This window comes from Erinaceus europaeus, chromosome 7, assembly GCF_950295315.1.
Source record: "Erinaceus europaeus chromosome 7, mEriEur2.1, whole genome shotgun sequence".
Classification (NCBI taxonomy): domain Eukaryota; kingdom Metazoa; phylum Chordata; class Mammalia; order Eulipotyphla; family Erinaceidae; genus Erinaceus; species Erinaceus europaeus.
In genome coordinates, this window is record NC_080168.1 from 68,566,735 (window position 1) to 68,593,175 (window position 26,441).

At 40.9% G+C, this 26,441-nt stretch overlaps 1 long non-coding RNA gene across 1 annotated transcript; it reads left to right on the top strand.

Annotated features, from left to right (window-relative positions):
- The first annotated feature begins 678 nt into the window (after positions 1-678).
- On the top strand, positions 679-25,232 carry LOC132539444 (uncharacterized). The gene is made up of 2 exons (XR_009550733.1): positions 679-819; positions 25,048-25,232. It is a non-coding gene; the product is annotated as an uncharacterized LOC132539444 (long non-coding RNA).
- The last annotated feature ends 1,209 nt before the right edge of the window (positions 25,233-26,441 follow it).

Below are 26,441 nucleotides of genomic sequence, written 5' to 3' on the forward strand. Positions count from 1 at the left end.
GTGTGGAGTTGTACCCTTCTTATCCTATGGTTTAGTCAGTGTTTCCTTTTTATAAATAAAAAATTTAAAAAAAAAAATAGAATGTCTTGCAGAAAACTGAGAAAATTTACGTATGTGCTAACAACTGTATTTACTGTTTAAACCATTAATCTCCCCAATAAAAAATTTTAAAAGACAAAAAAAAAAAGAAGAAGAAGGGTACAACCCCAAGGGATGACCAACAGTTCACATCTCACTGGCCACAGTGATCGTCCAAGTTCATTAATATAGCATTCCTGTCTGTTAGAGATGTTGGGGTAAAGGTGGAAGAGATTCTGGTGAGCAAATCATTGACCTCAGATAAGACTTGACAGCAGGGATATTTGAGGGCCAACACCACAGCTTTAATACAGAATTTAGCTCAGAGGTCATCCCAGATATCCCTTTCTTATACTGAGTTCAGGGGCAAGGGTCAGGTTGCTGACAAGAATGGTCTTGGTATTGAAACAAACCAGTTAGACTTCATGCTTCAAGTTCCAGAAACCCCAACCACATTGAGTTACACAAGAAAGATGATGGATCTACTCAGGTCACAAATGTCACAAGGCAGTACAACTCTGTACCTGACATGATGGAGCTAAGAATCTTTTGGGATTCTCATGACCTATTTTCTCCTCCTCCTTGGCCTGGTTTCCCTAAGCAAGATGAGTTGCTGTAGCACTTTAAGGAATCATACTAAAGAGAAATGGACAATGTCTTTTTCCAGATGTCAAAAATGTGATTTGTGTGGTCTGTCTTAATGATGTGTATTCCCTGGTCCAGTGGAACTGGACTCGGTAAGTATAGGCCTGAGCCTTATAACTTTTATGTTTGTTGTGATGATAAAAATATTTTGTATTAAAGCACAATATTAGTTTCAGGTGTATAACAGAATAATTCAGTATTTTATACCTTATGAAATGATCACAATAGTAAGACTAGTTAACATCCATCACCATACAGAATAACAAATTTTTTTCTTATGAGGACTTTTAAATATGTGTTATAGTATTATTGTTAGCTGTATTCTCTGTGCTGTGTATAGCAGCCCTATGACATATAACTAGAGGCTTGTTCTCCTTTAAGCCAACTTGTCCCCCATCCTTTACCTCTAGTCAGTACCAGTAATTTCTCTGTATCTATGAGCTTGATTCCTTGCTCCAATTCTTTTGGATTCTGCAAGACAGTGAAATCATGTTGTTTTTTGCTATTCTCTGAGTTATTTCACTTAGCAAAATGTCTTAGTGTTCCATACATACTATCTCAAGTAGCAAAATTCCATTCCTTTTATGATTGAAAATTATTTCATTCTGCATATATCTCTACCTATCAATGAGTATTTTGTTTGCTGTTGGACTGTATAAGTTCTGTTTATAATTTGGATAGTATGTTCTAACAAATACATGCTTTGCAGATGTTTTCTTCTCTCCAGTAGGTTTCATTTTGTAGTGGTTTTCTTTGTTGTGAGAAGGTGTTTCAGTCTGACGTTGCTCCACTTGCTTAGTTTTTCTTTAGCTGCCTTTGCTTTTGGCATTAGATTCAGGAAATTATCACCAAGACTAGTGTTAAGGGACTTATTGTCCATGTTTTCTTCTAGGAAGTTTATGGTTTTATATTCAAATGTTTAGTTCATTACGAGTTAATTTTTGTGTTTGGTATAAGATAGAGGTCCAGTTTCACTTTTTTGTATATGACTTTCCAGTTTTTCTAAAACCATTTATGATAGAGACTGCCTTCCCCATTGTATATCCTTTACTCTTTTGTTGTAAATTAACTGACCACACAAGCCTGGGTTTATCCTGGGCTCCATTTTTATAAAAAAATTTTATTTATAAAAAGGGAATGTTGACAAAACCATAGGATAAGAGGAGTACAACTTCACACAATTCCCACCACCAGAACTCTGTATCCCATCCCCTCCCCTGATAGCTTTCCTATTCTTTAACTCTCTGGGAGTATGGACCCAAGGTCATTGTGGGATGCAGAAGGTGGAAGGTCTGGCTTCTGTAATTGCTTCCCCACTGAACATGGGTATTGACAGGTAGATCCATACTCCTATTCTGGGCTCCTTAATATTTTTCATTGAGCTAAATATGTCTGTTCTTATGGTGATGCCATACTGTTTTGATTCCTTTAGTTTTGTGATATCATTGATATCAGAGAGAATGGTGCCTCTTGCTTTATTCTTGTTGACTTGATTGGAAGACTGAGCAAACCACTTGGTGGGTATGTCTGGGAGAGTGCTTCTGTATGGTATTAACATTTAAATCAGTCTAGTGAGTAAATCAGGTTGACCTTTGTAATATGACTTTCCCAATAACAAACAGCTGAAAGCCTGGGTAGGGCAAGAAGACTGACCCCAATCTAAGAAAGAATTTTTCCTGACTGATTGCCTTTGGCCAGAAACATAAAATTTTTACTGCCTTCAGGTTTGAACTAAAAACCTGTATCTTTTTGGGCTTCAGACTTGCCAGCATTTGCACTGGAACTACATCACTGACTCTCCTGGTCCTCCAGCCCTCAGACTTGCAGTGGGAGTAATCCATCAGCTCCTCTTGGCTCTGGCTTACAGAGGATGGTACTTACCAGCATCCACAATTACATGTGCTAATTCCTCTACATACTTTCTTGACATAGGGCTAATATATTCTCTTTGAATGTTTCTACCTGTATATACCCTATCAGTTCTGTTTTTCTGAGAAATTGACTAATAAACTAATTCTTCAGGGAAGGATTTTTCATACTGTCAGAGGAACTAGATGCTCAGGAAAAGAATGCCTTAGTGTAGTTATATACTGCAGCTGACAGGATCATGCTTTTCTAGAAGGGAAATGTGCATCTCAGGAGACTCACAGGAACATTGTAAGAGAGATGCATTAAGACCAAAGGGCAAGAAGCCAGAGGTTGTCAGATGACTCAGTAGCTAGTTGGAGCTCAGCCTGCTGTGATGAACTTCAGCTTACAAAGCTAAATACTACTTTTTGTTACATAATATTGTATACTCCCCATAAATTCTATCTATTTTGGGTGACTATGCTTATTTGTCTTTATCTGATGTATTTTGCTTAGCAAAATGTCCTATTGTACACTGTTGGTGGGAATATGGGTGAGTAGATTGGCATACCCGCTGTGGAAAACAGGTTGAAGCCTCTTCAGAAATTAAAAATGAAACTATCAAAGTAGCCCATCTTTCTCTAAGACTTTGTAGTAACTATGGTGGTTATCCTATGTGGGGATGAAGGGTTTAAGAGGAGGCATAGGAACTTTGGTCATGGATGTGGTGTGGAACTATACCCCTATAATCCTATAGTCTTGTGAACCATTAAGTCACTAAAAAAAAAAGTTAACCAATAAATAAATAAATAAATAAGACATCATAAGTCTTTGTGTTATCATAGTCTTCTGAAGAAATTTGTGAAGCAGGTCAGTCATCTGTGATTTATAAATGAGGAGACTAAGGCTTGGAATTAAGTACCTTGCCCTATCTATATATTTAATCAGTGCTCTAAGGCTTACTTAGGCTAACAGACACAGAGAAATCTGAACTCTGTTCTAAATCAGTCATCTGTGACCTAAAGCTTGGGATTCCTGCACTGTGCATTCAAACAGGTCTTCCCAGCACTCTGTTCAGCCAGACTGAATTTTTACTGTTGCTGAAATTTCTCATTTAGTGAAGAGGAGGTTCTTGGCTTTCTCACCCACTTTGCTAACTTTCTGGAAGCCTATAAGCTCTGTTTTTATGTTGGCAAAGATTTTAGCATTGCAAAATTGTAAAGAATTTCCCAGTAAGGGAATTCTCTCCTTGTGTACTTTATAACAGCTGTCATGGCGTGCTCCAGGACCTAGAGGACATGAAAACATGAGGCTTTACAGCTGGTTTCCAGCATGTTATTGCTGGTTTGTTGGCATAATTATTATGTAACAAGGGCTTGCTGTATTAATAACTCATTCCATTGACCATATTCTTGTGTTTTCATGGAAAATAAAGGGGTTCATATATACAATAAAAGACATTAATTAAGAGTAATTTGAGAAGCTACAAAAGTGAACTTGCAAGTGTGTGGCAGGGGTGGGAGGTCATTCTATGTCACAGGGTAAATATTTTCTGAGAAGCCTAGGAAATGGCTTATAACTATCTCTAGAAAAACAAAACAAATTCTTCTAGAGCTCTTACCGCAAATTTATTTATTTATTTAACTTTTTCACTTTTTAATATTTATTCATTTATTCCCTTTTTGTGCCCTTGTTGTCGTCCTTGTTGGATAGGACAGAGAGAAATGGAGAGAGGAGGGGAAGACAGAGAAGGGGAGAGAAAGATAAACACCTGCAGACCTGCTTCACCACTTGTGAAGTGACTCCCCTGCAGGTGGGGAGCCAGGGGCTCGAACTGTGATCCTTACTCTAGTCCTTGGGCTTTGTGCCACCTGCACTTAGCCCGCTGCACTACCACCTGACTCCCTTGCAAATTTATTTTTAAAAATCCCCAAATCATTATCAAAGTAATTGTCTTTAATGAAATACCATTTGCAGAACTCTTCTGAACTGAAACTATCTTTAGAATCTTCATACCTGAACAGATGCAGTAAAGCCTTTGTGGAAAGAGAAATAGTAAACTAGGGATACACAAGGACCCCAGTACAGATGAGATATAGGTAAGCTGAGAGCTAGGCTTGTTGATCTCACATTTTGTGCTCATAGGAGTTGAGTATCAACCATTCTGCTATATAAAGGCTTCTATCTCACCCCTCCCCATCCCTTTAGATGAACTTCAAAACAGGGTTGTGTAGCTTTTCTGCCCCCTCTTCTGCACCTCCCACTCTTACCTAGATCAGAATGTCTTCCATTCTGCCTTCTATTTCCATGTTTTGATTAAAACTATGTCCCAACACCACTTGTAATATGTTGTCCATACTAAAAGCTATTCTTTCTCAATCTCTGCATCCTACCTGTGCCCAAATGTACAACACTCTGGAGAGCCTCTTCCACTGGCTTCAGTTTTCTGCTTGTTCTTCCAGTTGTGTACAGCTCCTCTTCAGAATCTGTTGTTGGATCCTTGTATCAGCTTTGTTAAGGGCTGCCTCCTTTTTAGTCCTTGGCAGTTTCATCTTATACTAACCCCAATGTATACATTACCCTTCAGTTCTTATGTCCAAAGCAGGTCATCTCCTGAATTTCAGATTTTAGAGTCCTTTAGTATTGCAGATTGAACCAGTGAACCCATTCATTTTTATCTCCTTAAGTTTAAAAATTGGAGATGTCAAGTTGTTCCATCCAAGACAGTGGTAGGAGCATTATTGTCATTTTTCTAGACAATGTTGTAACTAAATTTAAATGTGAAATAAGAGTATAATGATAGCAGGTTAAGGGGTGGACCATAATGGATACCTGCAAAGATTCTGGGGGCCCAAAATAATGCACCAAGTAGGGATAACCTGTCCTCCTGTACACATAGAAAATCTGTACCAAAATGTGGATGGTCTACACATAAACTATCCTTAAACTCCAGAGAACAGAGCTTTCATGGCAAGGGACAAATGTATGATGTTTAAATAAAGCAGAGACAGAGAGGTGCCCTTCCCAGGAAAGAAACAGAACATATTGCTAAAGTGCAAGGGCTTTACATTTTAGAAGACTGAAATAGGAGATGGGACATTGTGGGGTAAAAAACTTCTGGGAGTTGCTGGCAGGCACCATTGTTTTCTTAGTCTCACAACCTTGCCAGCAGATTAGATCCTATTCTCCATAGTAACAGGCTGTGGGGGCAAATCCCTGAGGAAAGCTCCAACCACCCCTAGTTAATAGTCACACTAGCTGGGGGTGGAAAGATATTATCAAAAATGCTTACTCCTGACACACAAAACAGTCCTGACCTCCTGTCAGTACACACCAATCTGCTAGCAAGCAAGTCACACTCTATATCTCCACACACCATCCAAAGCTGAAAGTAAGGAGGTTCCACTGCCTGCTATGCTCTCTTGCCATCCCATAACCTGCAGATGCAGAAGGTGGAGAGTCTGGCTTCTGTAATTGCTTCTCTCTGAACATGGGCATTGACAGATGGATCCATACTCCCAAGCCTGTTTCTGTCTTTCCCTAGGGGGGCAGTAAAGGTGGGGTTCCAGGACACAATGGTGAGGTTGTCTGCCCAGGGTCCCTGTCAACCATGAATTACACACTGGCTAAGGTCTTGGTCTCTTTTCATACCCATCCCTTCACAAGTTGCTTAGCTATAGTCTAGGTCTCCACAACCATAGTAATTTAAGGATTTTCAGTCACTTGTGAGCCTACCCCCTGACCTTGGCCAGGCCTGCTTGAATTAGACACACAAATGCCACCAGACATTGGTGATCTTAAAACTCAAATCACTACCCAGGCCTGATCAACACAGATGATATAGTTATTGCTGAGAACTCGAAGTTATAACCCCTGGCCCACCCAGACTTTCTCAATCTTGGCACATGGGTGCTGTCAGGAATTTGTAACACTGAAGCTTAAGTTGGCATCCTACCTCACCTGACCTCAGTGCCACAGCCTCTGCTGGGTATTTATGACTACAAACTCCTGGTCTCACCAAGTCTGCTCAAACTCAACACAGAGTCCTTCAACTCAGACCCTGCCTAGTGCTGTAGTCACAGGTGGGCATCCACAAGCAGGACCCATAAATCTTTCCCAGACCTACCTGAACATAGTATGCCAATGCCACCAGGTGCTAGCAAAGTGAATCTTCATCACCACACAAGTTCATTTGCACAAGGATCCCCAGTTCAGGCCACCATGGGGTAGTAGACACAATGAGAAGACAGACAAATCCAGATGCAGTAATGCTCAAGAAAAATACTTTAGACACAACTGACTATGTAAGTTACCTGAAGAGGATTTCCAAGTAAGAGTCTAATAATGTTCACTATAATAAGTAGATTAATGGATGAGAACTTTAACAAAGATAGAGGAAATTCCAAACAAAACTTATAAAACTAAAGAATATCGTAACTTAACTAAATATATATATATGATTCTTCTTCTTCTGGCCCCTCCATTAATATATATATTAATTATATATTATATATTAATTATATAATAATTAATATATAATAATATATATTAATGGAGGGGCCAGAAGAAGAAGAATGATAGAAGCAAAAGGTTGCCTCTAAAGGTGAGCTAAAGAAAAAATTAGAGGAAATTTGGGAAAAGAAAGAAAAAGAGAGAGTGAGGGAGGGTGGAAGGAAGGATGAAGGGAAGGAAGAGAAAGCCAACCAGGAGATAAATTAAGACAATATTAGAGATTTATAGGACAAAATCAAAAGAAAAACATTTGTATCATTGGAATTCCCAAAGGAGAAGAGGGAAGCAGTAGAGGTAATCACTGAGAATGTTGCTAAACTGAGAAAGGAGACAGACATCCAGATTCAAGTTCAATTGGTTCAAAAATATTAAAAAACAAACTCATACACAAGCAAAGACACATTTTTTTTTTGCTAAAATGACAAACTCAAAGGAGAATTTTGAAAGCCACAAAAGAAAAGCAGAGTAAGGGAGCCCCTATAATATTCCTAACCTGATGATGAATCCACCACTCCTGGCTGGATTTTTTAAATTAGGACAGAGAGAAGTTGAGAGGGGGGATATAAAGAGGGAGAGAGAAAGAGAAAGGGAAACACTTGCAGACTTCCTTCACTGCTCACTACCCCCTGCAAGGGCTCTAATCTGGTTCCTTGCACATGGTAACATGTGAACTCAAAAAGTCTATAATGTTCAGAAGAAATTGGCATGATATATTCAAGGTGTTAAAAGTAAGACTTCCAAGCAAGAATATTCTACCCAGCTAGTTTATTACTCAGGTGTGAGGAAGAGATACAGAAATGTTCAGACAAGCAACAGCTAATGAAATTCATTATCACCAAAACATCCTGTAAGTAATAGTAAAAGGATTTATATGAAAGAGAAAGACACCACCCCCTCAGAAAGCATCTAAGAAACTCAGAGAAGCAGCAATATAGTCTCTGATAACAGTAATTTCTAGACAGCAGTGAACTAAGAATAAGCCAAAAGATGCAGAGTTATGGGGTAGGTCAAATAACAAAATTCTGTCTACAGGTGATCAACTTGACTACAATAAGAAACATATTTGGTGTATTGCACCAATGTAAAGGACTCAGACTCTGGGTGGCAGGGTGGGGGCTTTCAGGTCCTATTGCATGATAGTGGAGGAGGACCTAGGTGTGAGGGGAGTGTGGTTACAGTGTTTTTCAGAAAACTAAGAAATTTTACACATGTACTAACAACTATATTTACTATTGACTATAAGTCATTAGCCCCCCAATAAATAAATAATGTTGGTAAATAATCATACAGGTTAACAATAAATAGCCTAAAAATGAAAGACAGCCATATTTATACCAGGTAGACATAAAGATTTGAAAAAGTCACAAGAGAGTAGTGTGAATATAATGATTAGGGGACATACTGATTAAGCAACTCATCAAGATTTTATTATACTCTATATATGGCGGGTATTAAAGCTGAACAAGGGCACACTGCCTGCTTTTGCAAGAAGGGAAAATATTCCTTTATTGCCATTCAGAGAAAATGGAGGCAGGAGCTGTACACCTTCCCATTTATTTATTCTAGATAATATTTATATAAGAAGAGAAACTAGAAATTGCTACCTTGTCTATTTCTTGAAAACCAGGAGGTAGGTTTTGATAAAAGCGACCTGGCCGTAACCTATCAAGTTCTCAGGTCTTCTGGAGTATGATGAGTTTTCCTTTCTTACGCTTTAAACTCTGTTAATTGCCTTGAAGGCAAAAGATAAACTGGTACAAGGGCAGGCAAGAGTCTTTAGGCCATCATTCATCTGGATCATGATGGGTTTTTCTTAATTTCTGCAAAACGGTTTCTCAAAGCAGAGTTAGTATATTGGGACTAACCCAAGCTACAAATTTCAGGTGTTAGGATTCCCTATCCCTTTGGGGCCATGTTTTAATCACTCCTTTTTTTTTTTTCTTTTAATCAGACTTTATCAATCTTGAGGATTTGAGTAGTTCTGGCTGCTTTCTGCTGACCAGAACTGATGTTCAGAATTTGAGAAACAAATAGCACTGGGGTAAGGTAGCACCATTTTTAGGATATGACACTTTGCTTTTAAGGATCCATTATTCCAAACAAACATTAGAGACATTTCTGTGGAGAAAAAAGAAAAAGATTAAAAATGGAAGAAAATTAAAAACAACAACAAAGGAAAGAAAAAAAGAAGAAGAAAAACTAGGAAAATTATTCAACTAGTAGAACAAGGCATGCCCTTCCATTCCAGTTCCTAGTTCAGGTCTCAGGACTGTGTGCACAGAGTGGTATAGTTCCACACTGTCACCACCACCAAATAGGTCTAATTCATATATACATATGTATTTCCTTTACATAAGAAGAGGAGTGATGGGTTATCTTAGGAGCTCTTCTAGGAGTGCCATATTTATTGTTTTCTTTTTTTTTTTTTCCCTCCAGGGTTATTGCTGGGCTCGCTGCCTGCACCATGAATCCACCGCTCCTGGAGGCCATTTTTCCCCCTTTTTGTTGCCCTTGTTGTTGTAGCTTCGCTGTGGTTATTATTATTGCCATTGTTGATGTTGTTCATTGGATAGGACAGAGAGAAATGGAGAGAGGAGGGGAAGACAGAGAGGGGGAGAGAAAGATAGACACCTGCAGGCCCGCTTCACCGCCTGTGAAGCGACTCCCCTGCAGGTGGGGAGCCAGGGGCTCTATTGTTTTAATCAGGTTTTATTATGTTCTTAGAATTTTGATTTGGGGGAAGTTTTGTCACACGTCTATAAAAACACAGAACATGTATTACTATGAAACAGTATTTAATTGCTCACTTAACCAGAACGCTGAAAGAATTAAAGAGAGATATGAAAACATTCATGGTTGCAAATAAAACTCTAGATTTTTTTCAAATCTAAACTACATTTGACTAGGACAATCAGAGATGTGACGGTAAAGAATTGACAAGTAACACATAAAGTTTTCCTAATAACAGTATCTTTGTGTTCTAGGCAGATCAAGATAAGTTACAATCTGTTATCAAAAAATTGACCATATTCGTAGGCATGACTTTATGGTGTCATAATAAAGAGTTAATATAAAGAATATCCTCTTAAGAAATTTCATTGATTCAGGCCTTCAAATAGTTCCTTATGATGTCAGTTGTTAAAGTGAATGAGAATGAGACAACAGACAAAACAAAATTTCAGAGCTCCTCTAAACCAATCAGGATCCTTCTGGTTGGAAGATAAATAGAAAACACCTAGATATACACCAGTATCTGTGAGAGAGAGCATATGTTCACACGTATCCGTAAACTACTGCAAAATATATGCCTGAAAGCAGTACACTAGAGTTTGCAGTGAGTACCACCCTAATACTTCCTCTCCACTATTCTAAGCTTTGGGTCCATGATTGTTCAACAATTTGTTTGGCTTTGTATGTTAACTCTCTTTTCAGCCACCAGGTACCAGATGTCATCAGGATGCCGGCCAGGCTTCCCTGGACTGAAGACCCCACCAATGTGTCCTGGAGCTCTGCTTTCCCAGAGACACACCCTACTAGGGAAAGAGAGAGGAAGACTGGAAGTATGGACCGACCAGTCAGCGCCCATGTTCAGAGGGGAAGCAATTGCAGAGGCCAGACCTACCTTCTGCAACCCTCAATGACCCTGGGTCCATGCTCCCAAAGAGATAGAGAATGGGAAAGCCATTAGGGGAGGGGGTGGGTTATGGAGATTGGGTGGTGGGAATTGTGTGGAGTTGTACCCCTCCTACCCTATGGTTTTGTTAATTAATCCTTTCTTAAATAACAAATAAATTTTAAAAATCACATTCAAAAATGCAAAACGTGTCTTCATGGTCAGTGATTTGTTTGTATACTGAACACAATGTTTGCTTCTTTTGTGTTAAAATGAAGTCGCATTAAATTGCAAAAAAAAAAAAAATGGGGGGAGGTGGCTTCAGAATGCAGCCTAAAATGTTTCCAGCTGTGACCATGGACTGTGAGTTCAGACTGACTAGGAATCAGAGGTGACACAGGCTTTTGTGCTAAATGCATAGGTCCTGGGCCAAATTGATGTAATATTTATATATTTTTTTTTCATGTTTGGAAGCCACTCTCTGCCCTAATCCAGCTCTCAAGTTCCTTTCTTTACTCTGAGGCCATCCTCCCAGATAATATTTCTGGTCCATTTTCATGTTAGCTATGAAGATCAAGTGAAGTCCTGGGAACCTAGGAACATACTTAAAATAGACATCCTAGCTTCTTTCCACCCAGGGTCCCTACTTGTTGGGTAGTTGCCATCTCCCCCTGGCTTCTGCTTAACCATATGCCTATATAGGGATTTTACTGATCCAAAGCTTTGGTCTATTTACATAAATCACTTTTACATAAAGCACTCCAGGGCATTGGTGGTTCTATGATAGGATTCTCTCCTGCTCCACCCCCTCCTTGTCACACACTGATCCCTTCCTTGTCACACTCTGATTTTCACCAGTCACTTTTCTCTCCACCCTCTCTGTATCACATCCTGTTTCCACCCTACTTGGAGAGTATAAAAACAGCTGCTCTTCTGATTAAAGACACTTGGAAATTGCTTTCCGGCTCCTAGAGTTCCAGAGTGTATCTCCTGCGGAAGTTGGTGCAGCACGAGTTCCTGATCCCTCTCCCACACAGCAGCCTAGATCAGCTCCAGTTGAGTTCTCTCCAACCCAGAGAGCACTAGCTCGGGAAGAAGTACCCTCAGGCTATCCCGGCATCTGGCGCCTGGAACAGGGACCTGTAAGCAGCAGATTTACAAGAAGACATCTTAGATAAGTACACACCTTTTGGGTATCTGCAATATTGTGTTAAGGCACTGTGATTTTTTTTCTTTCTTATTGTTTTCCGGAGATCTTTCCACCATGGAAAATCTTTTCCAAATCCTGCATTCTTTTTCCAGTATACAATTTTTATATATCTGGGACATTTTTCTCGGGGCTTCACCTTATATCCTGTTGATCATCATAGCAGCTTTTAAGGGATATATAGGTCAACCTCTCAAAAGGCTTAAGGACCTAGAGGCTGAGGTCAAAGAGATAAAGGGAGTAATCATAGAACTTAACCAGCACCTTAAAAACAAGAAGAAGCAAAGGCCTGTCGTGATCTTGACCCACCCTAATTCCTCTGCATCTTGCCCTGAGGTCCCTATTTTGGCATCTTGCCCTGAGGCCCCTATTTTGGCAGACACGTGTCCGAATTCTCCTTTGGACTCCACAGCCACTTCTTCGGCCACCCCCATTTTGACAGAAACGTGTCCGGAACCTCCTGCTGCCTCCACGGCTGCTTCTTCACCCCAACCTGTTTTGATAGACACATGTCCGAATTCTCCTGTAGCCTCCAAAACCACTTCTTCGGCCACTTGTCAAGAAGCTTCCACTTCGATGACTCCTCCTACCACTACACACTTATCAGAGCAAGTCCACACATTTCCGGTCAATGTTGCCCCCAATAGACAAAAACCTCAGGCCTGGTATCCATATTCCGCCACAGACCTGAAGGAACTACGCCAGGCTATCAAAGATGACGGTGTTCATGCCCCATGGACCAGGTCCATTTTACAAGGCCTGCTTCAGAACCTTAATACCCCTCAAGATTGGAGAGATGTGACTCGTGCTACGCTCCCAGGCCCCCTCTTCCTGCAATGGGAGGCATTCTTTCGTGATGAATGTTTACAACAATCGCGGAAAAATATTCAAAATCAGCCAGAGGGTAATTTTGATGCATTGTTTGGAACAGGCCAATTAGAAACAGGGATTCAACAGGCAGAAGCCAAGTTTCCAGCGGGGTATTTTGATCAAGTACGCCTGTGTGCATTAAAAGCATGGGAGCGATTAACACCACCCATGGGAGCAGCCTCAGCCCCCATTCTCTCCCTGCAACAAGAACCTGATGAATCCCTCGCTAAATTCATTGCCAGGGTCCAGTCGAGTTTGGAAAGGAAGATTTATAATCCTGACGCTCGTTTTCTCCTTCTGCGATCCATAGTCTGGGATGGAATGCTTCCGCATTTTCGACAGGCCTGTATCACTCTTAAAAACGAACACCCAGATACTTGGATTCTAGCTACACAGGATCTCAGATCAAGCTCTTTTCAAGGACCTATGTTACAGGCCTATGCAGCTACCTTACATAAGCAAAAAGGAGCTTGCTTTCAGTGCGGTCGCCAAGGGCATTGGCGTAACCAATGTCCAGAAAATAGACCGCGACCCCGCCTCCAGTCAGGGCGACCCCACCTCAAGTCAGGGCGACCCCACCTCCAATCAGGGCAACCCCGCCTCCAGACAGGGAATCAGAGACCACGAATGCCTTGTCCCAGTTGCCAGAAAGGATTTCACTGGAGGAGAGATTGTTGGTCAAGGTTCCATAGGAACGGCACGCCTCTGCCAAATGTAAACAGGGATTTAAACTAGGTATGGGGCTTCCCTTAGCCCCGCCCCCAAGAGGGAAGGAAGCAGGTCGCCCGCTTGGTGCTGTGCCCTTCTTCCACAAACAGAAGCCCAGCTTGGGACCCAATCCATCGCTACACCCACCACGCCAAGTAACAATAACAGAGGGTGAGCAGAAGGAGGAACCCGCGGTATGTGGGAACTTCCAGCATAGAAATAAACGGCTGGAGCAAGAGAACAGCTCGAATTCAGAGCCTGAGATTTTATGGACCACCCCTGTTTTAGAAAGGGGTCACCCAACTATGACAGTAAAGATTGGTAATATTCCTTTTAAATGTTTGATTGACATGGGAGCAGATAAGACAATATTAAGACAAGCAGAGGTTCCCCAGAGTTGGGAACTCCTCCTAGGACCACGCTTACATGGTGTTGGAGGATTGACTCAGGCATTCCGCACACGAGATTCCCTTGTGTGGGAAGATCCAGAAGGGACTACCGGACGCTTTCAGCCTTTAATAGCTGATATAAGCACCAATTTATTGGGAAGAGACTTGCTGGAATCTTTAGATGTAGTGATATCCTCAGACACCTCTGCAGGACACCACACTCACTCCTGTGAGACTGCTAGACCCAACCAGCACCCCCAATACTAACTGCCACTGTTCGTAACAGAACTCCCCGCTTAGATTGGCTTTCTAATGAGCCTGTCTGGGTGGAACAGTGGCCTTTGCCTAGGGAGAAGCTAGAAATTTTTTAAAAACTCGTCCAAGAGCAGTTATCTTTGGGACACATTCGTCATTCTCGGAGCCCATGGAATACTCCAGTCTTTGTAATTAAAAAGCGCTCAGGAAAATGGCGCCTCCTCCAAGATCTTCGTGCAGTTAATAAAACCATGCAAGTTTGGGGCTCCCCCCAAAGGGGTTTGCCTCTTGCTTCCGCAATTCCCACAGGAATTCCAATCATAGCTATTGATATACAGGATTGTTTTTTCTCTTTTCCCTTACACCCACAAGATTGTAAACGTTTTGCTTTCTCTGTTCCTTCTATTAATAATGCCAGCCCTGCCGATAGATTTGAATGGGTGGTACTGCCCCAGGGCATGGCTAATAGTCCTACTATTTGTCAAGAGGTTGTTAAATCTGCCCTTTTCCCATATATTCATAAGGGCCTTAAGGTTTTTCATTATATGGATGACGTGTTAATATGGGGAGAATTAGATACAGATCTCTCCGCCCTACGTGATTTTCTAATCCCTGCCTTAAAGAGAAGTGGACTTAATGTAGCTCCTGAGAAGATACAGCTAATCCCTCCAATATCTTTCTTAGGCTCAGAGATTTCCCTAACGCAGATTCGTCCTTTAAAACCTTGTGTTACTTTTCCTTCTAATCTCACTCTTGCTTCTTTACAAAGTTTTCTTGGAAATTTGAATTGGCTTAGGCAGTATCTTTATCTTCCTACGAGCTGCCTGCAACCACTGTTCGATCTGTTAAAAGGAAACAAACAGCCCTCCTCAAAGCGTATGTTAACCCCCGAAGCATCCTTGGCTCTGGAAAAAGTTAACCAGGCTCTCCAGGACATGCACCTCGTTCGATTCTCCCCCTCCTCTCCAGTAAATCTTCTAATCTTTAACTCCACCCCCACGGTAGTGGGGGCATTGTGGCAGAAACATGGCGTTCTCGAATGGCTTCATACGCCAGTAGGCGGAGCTCCAAGACTCCTTACCGAGATTGATGCCTTAGCATTTATGGTTCGCCAAGGAAGAAACAGATCGGTTCAGGTCTTAGGAAGGGAACCAGATTCAATCATTCTTCCCCTTTCTCTCACTGATACAGAATGGCTCATACGCCACCATTCTCGTTTTGCCATAAGTTTAATGGGTTTTCCAGGACAATTAGATAATCATTTTCCCTCTAATAATTTGATAGCTTCTTTACCTCTGTTGCCTCTACTAGTACCTAAACTTTTCTCTCGAGATCCCATCCCCTCTGCTCCTACAGTGTTCACTGATGGTGGAAAAAAGGGAGCTGCTGCCCTTATATATTATCCAGGCCAGCAATACCCCAAACCTCTCTTTACTGAACTTCCTGATAATTCCCCTCAGTACAAAGAACTTTATGCTGTTTTCCTTGCATTAAAAGCTGTACCAGAATCCTTCAACCTTTTTTCTGACAGTGTGTATACTGTTAACTTACTTCCATGGCTTGCTCGATCTTATGTAAGAATTGATGACAACCCACTTTCTCCTCTTTTAATTCAAATTGCCTCTATGCTCTGTTCTCGAACCCATCCACTGTATGTTCAGCACCTACGTTCCCACAGCCCTCTTCCTGGTCCCCTGTCCAAAGGGAATGCTGCAGCTGACCGCCTTGCCTCCACAGAAATTCTCCTAGCCTCTGTCTCTAATCCTGCTGACTTTCATTCCCTAACCCATGTTAATCTTAAAGGTCTTCGAGCTCGATTTCCTGATATTCCTCTGGCACAGTTAAAACGTATTCTTGCTACATGTTCCTCCTGTGCAGGTCTAATCAAAACACCTGCTATTCAGACTCTGGGGGTTAATCCTCAAGGTTTAAAAGCCAATGCTCTTTGGCAAATTGATGTTACCCACATACCTAACTTTGGCAAACAAAAATATGTGTTCGTCTCAATTGATACCTTCTCTAAGTTTGTGTGGGCTACAGCTCAGACTGGAGAAAACTCAAAAAAGCTTATAAGCCATATGCTCTCCTGTTTTGTTGTAATGGGCTTACCTCTTCAACTTAAAACGGATAATGGACCTACTTTTACCAGCAAACAATTTAAAGATTTTTGTTCCCTCTGGAACATTACTCATACTACAGGCATTCCGTATAATCCACAGGGACAAGGCATTGTTGAGAGGGCCCATCAAACTCTTAAGGCTAAATTAAATAAAGAAAAAGGGGAAATGTACCCCCCTAATATCCAGCTGGCAAAAGCCTTAACTACATTAAATCTCTTTAATATTTACAAAAACTCCGACCAACCTCCTATAATTCTTCATTGGCAAACACCACCCACCTTCCCAGCTATTAAAGTCAAATGGAAAGACCCACTTGATAAAATTTGGAAAGGACCTGACCCCCTGTTGACTATGGGGAGGGGTTTCGCATGTATTTTTCGACAAAATTACTCCAAGCCTGTTTGGGTTCCTGCCCGCCATGTCCGGCAATACCCACATGATGGCGCTGATATCCCTGAAGAACAAGAAACACTGCAAGAAGACTAGCTGCAAGAGGACTGGCTACAGGATGCACCCCAGGATCCATAATACAGCATGGCAGAATCAAAAAAAAAAATCTGATTCACAGAACTTCCCCCCCCCCCGAATGAATGTCTTATGCTATGACTGGCCAGTTGTGTTTTGTGAGTGAGTGAGTGAGTGAGTGAGTGAAAAAAAAAAAAAAATTGAGTGACCAAAATTTTTGTATGACCCATTGTGCTCAGAGTACTCTGAAAGTTAACTGACTTTATATCAAACGGCTGGACGCAGCCATGGTTTCTGGAGACGTCCAGAAACAGTCCAAAAATTGTTCATTCCCCCTTTTGATTTCTTTTTTAAGTCTTGATACCAATATGAAATGTTTAGTCTTAAACTGTGTGAGTAAAGATGGTTCAACTATGACAGTAGTTCTAAATTCACATTTGAAATGATATATCTTATTTACAAGTTTTTCTCCTCCTGTGTATTATAAACTATATGTTTAATATGCGTGTTTCAAGTTTGGTAAACATTAACTTGACAGTTAAATTGTAACTTCGAAGTTACATTTTTACGAGAAGAGGTAAAATCAATTCATTTAAGTAACTGAGTGTTTAAGGTAAAACTCTAAATATTCAATGTGACAATTCATCATCTCCTAAGTTAAAATACAGATTCTCTATACAGGACATTTTTGGAGGGCCCCCAAAAATGTCCTGTAAGCTATCTTGTGGAAATTAATCCACAACAAATTTGGCATCAATCTGATATTGTAAATGTACCAAAAAAAAAAATTGTCACTAAAATGTGTTAACTCTAGTAACCTGAGTTTGCTTAAAAACCCAAAGTAAAAATAGTCAAGAATCAATATATGTAACTTAAACTCGGTATGAAAACTTTGCTATATAAAGACTGCTACATGAGGTCACGTAAGATGACCTTTACACAAAATTATAAAGATACCTAAACCAGTTATAATCATTGAGTTATCAATTGTAGTAAACTTCTAATTTGTTACAAAGTTTTTTCATAAGTAATTGACTACAGCTATGACAAGCCTTCGCATAAAGAAGCATCTGCTCATATAGAATCCCCAGAAATCCATCTTGGACCCCTGACCTCTGACATCACCCACAATTACAGCCATCCCCAGAAACCCATGATGTGACCTGACACGATCTGGAGAACCTGATTCACAGACTCCAAAGGACAAGACTTTCCTACTGCCTTTCTCTCAACCATCGGTGTCTGCTCTTCCTGCTTCTGTTTCGCCCATCATGTTTTGGCGGTTCCAGGTCACTCTCTACAGAGAAGAAAAGTTCCGGTGGCCGTCCTCCTCCATCAAGATAGACGTGTGGCATTTATTTCCTGGCCGTTGACATTGGACTGATGCTTCTATAGAACTTGCTGGGCACTCCTTTTATACTGCTGGACTTCTAGAAGAATGACTGTAGCAGTTCATAGAACTTACCGCCAGCTGACTCGGGATTTTGCAATACCAGATCACCCCTCTAGCCCCTCGGCTTATCAGGCCCCCACTCCTCCACCCATCAGGCTCACTCTGTCTCTTGCTACTCTTACTTATCCCTCCCTGTCTTGTGCTAGTTCTTTTTGAAAACACACACTATCATTCTGCTTTCTTCCCAACAGGTTTCCATTTATCCCTACACTGCTATTCCCCTGACAGAGATGAAGCCTTTTACAGACATTGACCCAGTTATATATGGCCATTAAGTAAGAGGAAGATGTTGGGGAATTGTGAGGATATGGTTGAGCTTGGAAGGGCTTGAGCCTGAGGGGTGTGTCAATCCTGTTAGTCTCTCTCTCCATGGAGAGGTTGAGCAAGGAGGGACAGTAGAACCCCAAAAAAGGTGTGCCTCTTATCAGTCTCCCTGCCTCACAAAGTGCCCCGCACTCCTGATACTATGGCAAAAAGTTAAAAAGAAAGGGGGAGATGTTGGGTAGTTGCCATCTCCCCCTGGCTTCTGCTTAACCATATGCCTATATAGGGATTTTACTGATCCAAAGCTTTGGTCTATTTACATAAATCACTTTTACATAAAGCACTCCAGGGCATTGGTGGTTCTATGATAGGATTGTCTCCTGCTCCACCCCCTCCTTGTCACACACTGATCCCTTCCTTGTCACACTCTGATTTTCACCAGTCACTTTTCTCTCCACCCTCTCTATATCACATCCTGTTTCCACCCTACTTGGAGAGTATAAAAACAGCTGCTCTTCTGATTAAAGACACTTGGAAATTGCTTTCCGGCTCCTAGAGTTCCAGAGTGTATCTCCTGCGGAAGTTGGTGCAGCACGAGTTCCTGATCCCTCTCCCACACAGCAGCCTAGATCAGCTCCAGTTGAGTTCTCTCCAACCCAGAGAGCACTAGCTCGGGAAGAAGTACCCTCAGGCTATCCCGGCACCTACTCCTTTTTAGTCCCTGTTTATTAAAAATTTTGTCCTACTCTGTAACTTACTGCCTTTCAGTCACCAAGTTTCAAATGCTACTACAGTCCCATCCTGATTTCCACGGGCAGGTGACCTTGCCAGCATGTCCTGGACCCTCACCTCTCCAGAGCCTCTCCCTACCTCACTAGGGAAAGAGAAAAACAGACTAGGGGTACGGATCAACCTGCCAATGTCCATATCCAGTGGAGAAGCAATTACAGAGGCCAGAATTCCTCCCTTATGCACCCCAAAAATATTTGGTCCTCACTCATAGAAGAACAATGTTAAGGAAAGATAGCCTGAGGGCTCTGAGCCCCAGATCTACTGGGGCCTAAAATTTTTGTGACCAGGAATTTTTGCTTTTATCCTACCACTGAGAAAGAAGAGAATTTGAAAAATACCTGAGGAAGTCATGCCCTATTTCCCTTATCTTAGAGGGAAGACAACAAAGAAAGTGTGCCTGGAAGTTGTTATAGGTCTAGGTGTGACTTAGAAAGAAAATGAATGTGGGGCTTTATAGGTAAATAAAAATGAGCATCAGCCCACCTCCAAAAGAGAGGGAGAGAGAGAGAGAAGAAGAAGAAGGAGGAGGAGGAGGAGGAAGAGGAGGAGGAGGAGGAGAAAAGAAGAAGAAGAAGGAGGAGGAGGAGGAGAAGGAGAAGAAGAAGAAGAAGAAGAAGAAGAAGAAGAAGAAGAAGAAGAAGAAGAAGAAGAAGAAGAAGAAGAAGAAGAAGAAGAAGAAGAAGAAGAAGGGAGGAGGAGGAGGAGGAGGAAAACCTTGTGCATTGTTTAAATCAGCCCAGCCCTTGTGGAAAATACTGTGGAGTTACCTCATAAAAAAAAAATTTTGTTTTTTTTTTTTAAAAAGGATATTTTAAGAGACTATGTCTGTCCCATACTTTTTTGCCTTTGCTATTTTTGTAAACATTCCAGATCTACAAATTGAACTGTAATCCAGAAAATTCACTTTACCTGTCTTCTTTTTAGCAACAAGGGCACAGGTGACTAACATCCACAAATCAGGTTTGCTGGTGTGTTAGAAATCTGAGGCAGGAATTCTTTGTGGAGTTTACCATTTGTGGGGAGAGTGACAGTTAAGGGGATGATGCAAACAGACTGTCCTCACATATATGCCATTGGAGCCAATTATTGTCATATCTGTGCAAATGGTGTCATCTGGGGTTTGAGATGTCAGAAGCATGATTAGCTTATCATACCTCCTGGGCATCATGATTTGAGATCTCTTTCTTGGAGTTTGGCCTTGAACCTCACTCTGAACCCCACACAAAAGCCTCTCAATAAACTCCTTTGCTCATTTCTGTTGCTGGCAGCAAGAATCTTGGCAAACACATCAGGGCAGTATTGGAGGCAAAAAAATAAATAAATAAATAAAAATAATCTAACACAGAAGCTACATTATGGGTTCAACATACAGAGCCAGATGGTGAACTGAACACCTGGGTTGCAAATAGTGTGGACTCAAATACAACTAGAAACCTTGGAAGACATGCAGCTTCTCTGGCCCCAGTTCCCCTCAATCACTACACAGCTGATACCCTCCTCTTCTCTGCCTCATTGTCTACTGTACTTTATATTTGGTACTGGACAAAGTTGTGACAAAATACATGTAACTTTAAATCTAGTTTTTATCAAGAAAGAGAGAAAAAGAAAGAGAAAAGAAAGAGAAAGAAAGGAAGGAAGGAAGGAAGGAAGGAAGAAAGAAGTATTTATTTAGTGAGAGAATGATATAACCAGAACCTCACTTAGGCACATGTGGAGCAGAGTATTGAATGTTGGGACTTCATGCAAGTATCCAAGATACCAAAAATTACTTTCTTAATTTATACATGTATAGTTCAATAGTGTTCCGTACATTCATAGTGTTGTGCAGGCATCACTGTAATCCATCTCCAGAGCTGTTTAATCTCATAAAAATGAAACTCTGCCCCTATTCAAAAGCTCCCCATTGATCCTCCTCCTGGCTCCAGCCCTTGGCAGCCACCATCTTACTTACTGTTTCTACAAATTAGGCTGCACCTAATGTTAACTCCTTTAAAGTGAGACCAGGGACCAGGTGGTGGCACACTTGGTTGAGCACACATGTTACAGCACTCAGGACCCAGGTTCAAGCCCCTGGTCCCCATCTACAGAGGGAAAGCTTTGCAAGTGGTGAAGCAGTGCTGCAGGTGTCTCTCTTTCTCTCTCCCTCTCTATCTCCCCTACCCTTTGAATTTCTGGCTGTCTCTATCCAATAAATAAAGATAATAAAAAAATTAAAGTGAGACTACATAGCACTTGTCTTTCTGTGACTATTCTATTTCACCCAGCACAATGTCCTCCAAGCTCAGACCTGTTGTGGCAGTTCTTAGAATGTCCTTTTTTAAGGTCAATTAATATTCCTTTGTGTGCACTGTGTTTGTTTATCCATTGATCCAAAGGTGGACTTTTGAACTGCTTTGACCTTTCAGCTCTGGTAGCAAATGCTGCCATGAACACAAGTATATATACAATGTATACAATAAATACTTCCTTGTAACACTATATAAGTGGCACTATTTTAATATTTGTTAACGCCTTTAAACCTGCCTCCCTCCCCCCAATTTGGGAACTATATTATTCATGTTTTACCAAGGAGAAAACAAAAGGATTGCAAAGTCCTCGTAGGAATGAGAAAATTTGCTTTTTTTGACCACTCACTTATTACCATCCCTGTTTTAAATCCATACACATCTCTTATTACTCACTAAAATTTTAGTGGGTTTTTTGTTTGTTTGTTCACTATAAGTCTGTCCCTAAAGTGTAAGCTCCATGAAATAACAGGCCTTTGCTTAATATATATATGATAGAGACAGAGAAATTGAAAGTTGAGGAAGAAATAGCAAGAGTGAAAGATACCTGCAACACTGCTTCTCTGCTTATGAAGCTTCACCACTTCAGGTGGGGACTGGAGCCTTCAACCTGGCTCCTCAAACATTATAATGTGTATACTCAACCAGGTGCACCATAGCCCATCCCTATTTACTTTAAACTTTTAAGATATATTTTCTAACACTGCTGCCTAAAACATAGATTAGCAAAGTGTAGATGCTCAGCAAATAGTAACTGACTGAAACAATGAATGAAAGCATTCAAAAGATATGCCTGGACAACTTAGAATCTTGCAACGGTAAAATGGAAAATATACCCAGTGTTAATCAAGGGCAAATCTACTCATTCAACTAAGGGTTTAAATGAATTAAAGAGTTAAAAGGCATGGCTAAAATATTCTCTTATTTCTAACGACAACATGATATTCAGATACCTTCTAGATGTGTTTGTTGATTAGGAAAACTATAATACTGGCATTGTTTCTACTTTATGGAGTCGAAAAAGTTAGGAGAAGCATGCTTATCCAGCTTTGTGGAAGCTAGTCTTAGTTCACAGAAGCTTGAAGATTGTCTGTAATTTCAGCTGGAGTTCAAATGAGTGGAAATTTTTCATTTCACACCCCCCAAAAAAAAAAAAAACAGGAGCACCAAAGATAGCATGGATAGGAAGCTCTCTTCTCTCTGCCAGTTACAGGGTCTTTCCTTGTCTCTAAGTGTCACTGCATGAGAAGGCAATCTTCATTATTATTTTCCACCTTCATATCTCCCTCCATTGCTATTTCTTTCCCTGTAAAATAAAATTACATAGAGATAAAAGAATTTTCTAAGAAAAATTAAAGCAAACCAACAACAGTTTGTAACAAAGAAGAAATAAAGCCTAACACTAGAAAATAATGTGAAGACAACATAATTTTCTTCTTTCTTTTATTCTCTTTCTGTTTTCTCTTCCCCCCCCCCCCCATCTCTCTCCCACCAGGGTTATCATGGGGCTTAGTGCCTACAGGACTCCCAGTGGCCACTTTTTTTTGTAGAGAGACAGGGAAAAAGAGAGACAGACACCTGCATCACTGTTACATTGCTTGTGAAGCTCCCCACACCCCGCAGGTGGGGGCCAGGGGCTTAAACCCAGGTAGTTGTAATCATACACTTTTCTATATGACCATTTGTTCCTCTCAACATCCTTAAAAGGAGGGATGTTGAAAACTTCCTAATGGGCCTGGTATGATGACATGATTTGGAGGAAGGTAAAATGATTCACCTGAATGTGCACAGTCTAGTAAACCAACACTTCCTCAATGAAAATTAAAGATAAGATTTAAAACTGTCCAGGGGCCAGTTGGTGATGTACCTGGTTCAGAATACACATTACTATATACAAGAACCTGTGTTTGAGTCACTGCTCCCCACCAGCAGGAGGAAAGCATCATGAACAGTGAGTCAGGTTTGACGTGTCTCTTTTTCTCCCTCTCTGTCTCCCTTTTCCCTCCCAATTTCCCTCTGTCCTATCAAGTAAAATAGAAAGAAAAGAAATGACCACCAGGAGCAATGAATTCATAATGTCAGCACTGAGCCCCAGTGATAACCCTGGTGGCAATATAAATAAATAAATAAATACCATCCAAAACTAACCTAAACATTTTCTTTTTCTCTTCCATGTAAACATGATTTCCAACCTATAAAACGCAGACTGTGCACCCTTTAACTTTTGTTAACTTAACAGACAGAACCGATATAAAGTTTCTAGGTTCTTGTGGCTCCAGTTCCCCAAGGTGTGGGGTATGAATTGCAGAAGCTAAGGTCACAGATAATACATGTGGAATAGTGAGATGTAAGGGCATAGGAAGAGAAGAAAGTCCTTTGTTTATAAGAATACAAAAAAAAGAGTGTCCCACTTAGTAAAATGTTGCTGCTTCCTCCCCCAGAAAAGAAAGTATATGTGAACAGAGATATGCAGACAAGACTCCTCTAGCTAGCCCTCAGGGATTAGCTGGCCAGTGAGCTGAGGTGCATTTTGACACATGACCCCTGTTAACCTTGCTCTATGCTTGGAAGCCACCAGCCTTCCTTTAAGAAATATAGACTTCTGGAGTTGCACCAAAGTAAAAGACTCTGGGGTGGGTGGGTGGGGTCTTGAGCATGATGGCAGAGGACCTAGTGGGGGTTGTATTGTTATGTGGAAAACTGGGAAATGTTATGCATGTATAAACTATTGTATTTACGGTTGACTATAAAACAATAATCTCCCAGTAAAGAAATTAAAAAAAAAAAAAAAAAAGATACAGACTTCTCTTTCATGTGCAGTGAGGGGAACTTGAGGTCCTTGTCTAACCCCAGTTTAAACTATTCCTGTTTTGTTTAAGTACTGCTTTTGTTAGAATTTTCCCTCTTCCCAGCAGGGGCAGATAGCATAATGGTTATGCAAAGAAACTCTTGTGCCTGAGGCTCCAAAGTCCCAGATTCCATCCCCTGCCACCTGAAGCCAGAGCTGAGCAGTGCTCTGGTGAAAGAAAGAAAGAAAGAAAGAAAGAAAGAAAGAGAAAAAAGAAAAAAAAAACTAAAATAAGAATTTTCCCTCTTCAACAACTCTTGCTGCTGTTAAAATACTACCCCTGGGGAGTTGGGCAGTAGCGCAGCGGGTTAAGTACACATGGCGTAAAGTGCAAGGACTGGAATAAGGGGCCCTGGTGGACTCCCTGGCTCCCCACCTGCAGGGGAGTCGCTTCACAGGAAGTGAAGCAGGTCTGCAGGTGTCTGCCTTTCTCTCCCCCTCTTTGTCTTCCCCTCCTCTCTCCATTTTTCTCTGTCCTATCCAACAATGATCACATCAATAACAACAATAACTACAACAACGATAAAAAACAAGGGCAACAAAGGGAAAATAAATAAATAAATAAATAAATAAAATTTTTAAAAAGATACCAACCCTGGCTGATAAAGAGGAAGTGGAATAACATCTAGGATGAGCGTCACCTCATCACCATTGAGCTTAATACTAACAAGTGAATTTTTCCACATTATGGGAAGCATCCAGCCAATGAAGGGACAATGTCACAAATGTGCTTTAGAATACATAATGAGTTACATCAGACAAGAGACTAATTTCCAAAATATATAGTTTGCCAAACTCAACAACAAGAAAACAAATGACCTCATCCAAAAATGGGGATAAGATATGAAAAGAATATTTTCCAAAGAAGAGATTCGAAAGCATACCAAACAAAAACATACCAAAAAAAAGGCTCCGGGAGTCAGGCTGTAGTGCAGTGGGCTAAGCGCAGGTGGCGCAAAACACAAGGACCGGCATAAGGATCGCGGTTCGAACCCCGGCTCCCCACCTGCAGGGGAGTCGCTTCACAGGCGGTGAAGCAGGTCTGCAGGTGTCTATCTTTCTCTCCCCCTCTCTGTCTTCCCCTCCTCTCTCCGTTTCTCTCTGTCCTATCCAACAACGACGACAACAACAATAATAACCACAACAATAAAACAAGGGCAACAAAAGGGAATAAATAAATAAAATAAATATTTTATTTTATTAAATATAAATATTTTTTTATATTTTTTTATATTTTTTATATTTTTTATTTTTTATAAATAAAATAAAATAAATATTTTATTTTATTTATTTATTCCCTTTTGTTGCCCTTGTTGTTTTATTGTTGTGGTTATTATTGTTGTTGTCGTCGTTGTTGGATAGGACAGAGAGAAACGGAGAGAGGAGGGGAAGACAGAGAGGGGGAGAGAAAGATAGACACCTGCAGACCTGCTTCACCGCCTGTGAAGCGACTCCCCTGCAGGTGGGGAGCCAGGGCTTGAACCGTGATCCTTATACTGGTCCTTGTGCTTTGCGCCACCTGCGCTTAACCCGCTGCGCTACAGCCCGACTCCCTATAATAAATAAATAAATAAAGGCTCCAAGTCATCGGTTGTCAGAGAAATGCAAATAAAGACAACAGTGAGATACAACTTTACTCCTGTGAAAATGTCATACATCAGAAAAGGTAGCAGCAACAAATGCTGGAGAGGTTGTGGGAACAAAGGAACTCTCCTACACTGCTGTTGGGAATTTAAATTGTTCCAATCTCTGAGGAGTACAGTCTGAAGAACTCTCAGAAGGCTAGAAATGGACCTACCCTATGACCCTGCAATTCCTATGTTCATAGCACCACAATTTGTAATAGCCAAAACCTGGGAGACCAACAACAGATGAGTGGCTGAGCAAGCTGTGGTATATATACACAATGGAATACTACTCAGCTATTAAAAATAGTGATTTCACCATTTTCAGCTCATCTTGGATGCAGCTTGAAGAAATCATGTTAAGCAAAATAAGTCAGAAAGAAAAGGATGAATATGGGATGATCTCACTCATAGAAGTTGAAAAAACAAGATCAGAAAAGAAAACACTTAGCAGAACTTGGACT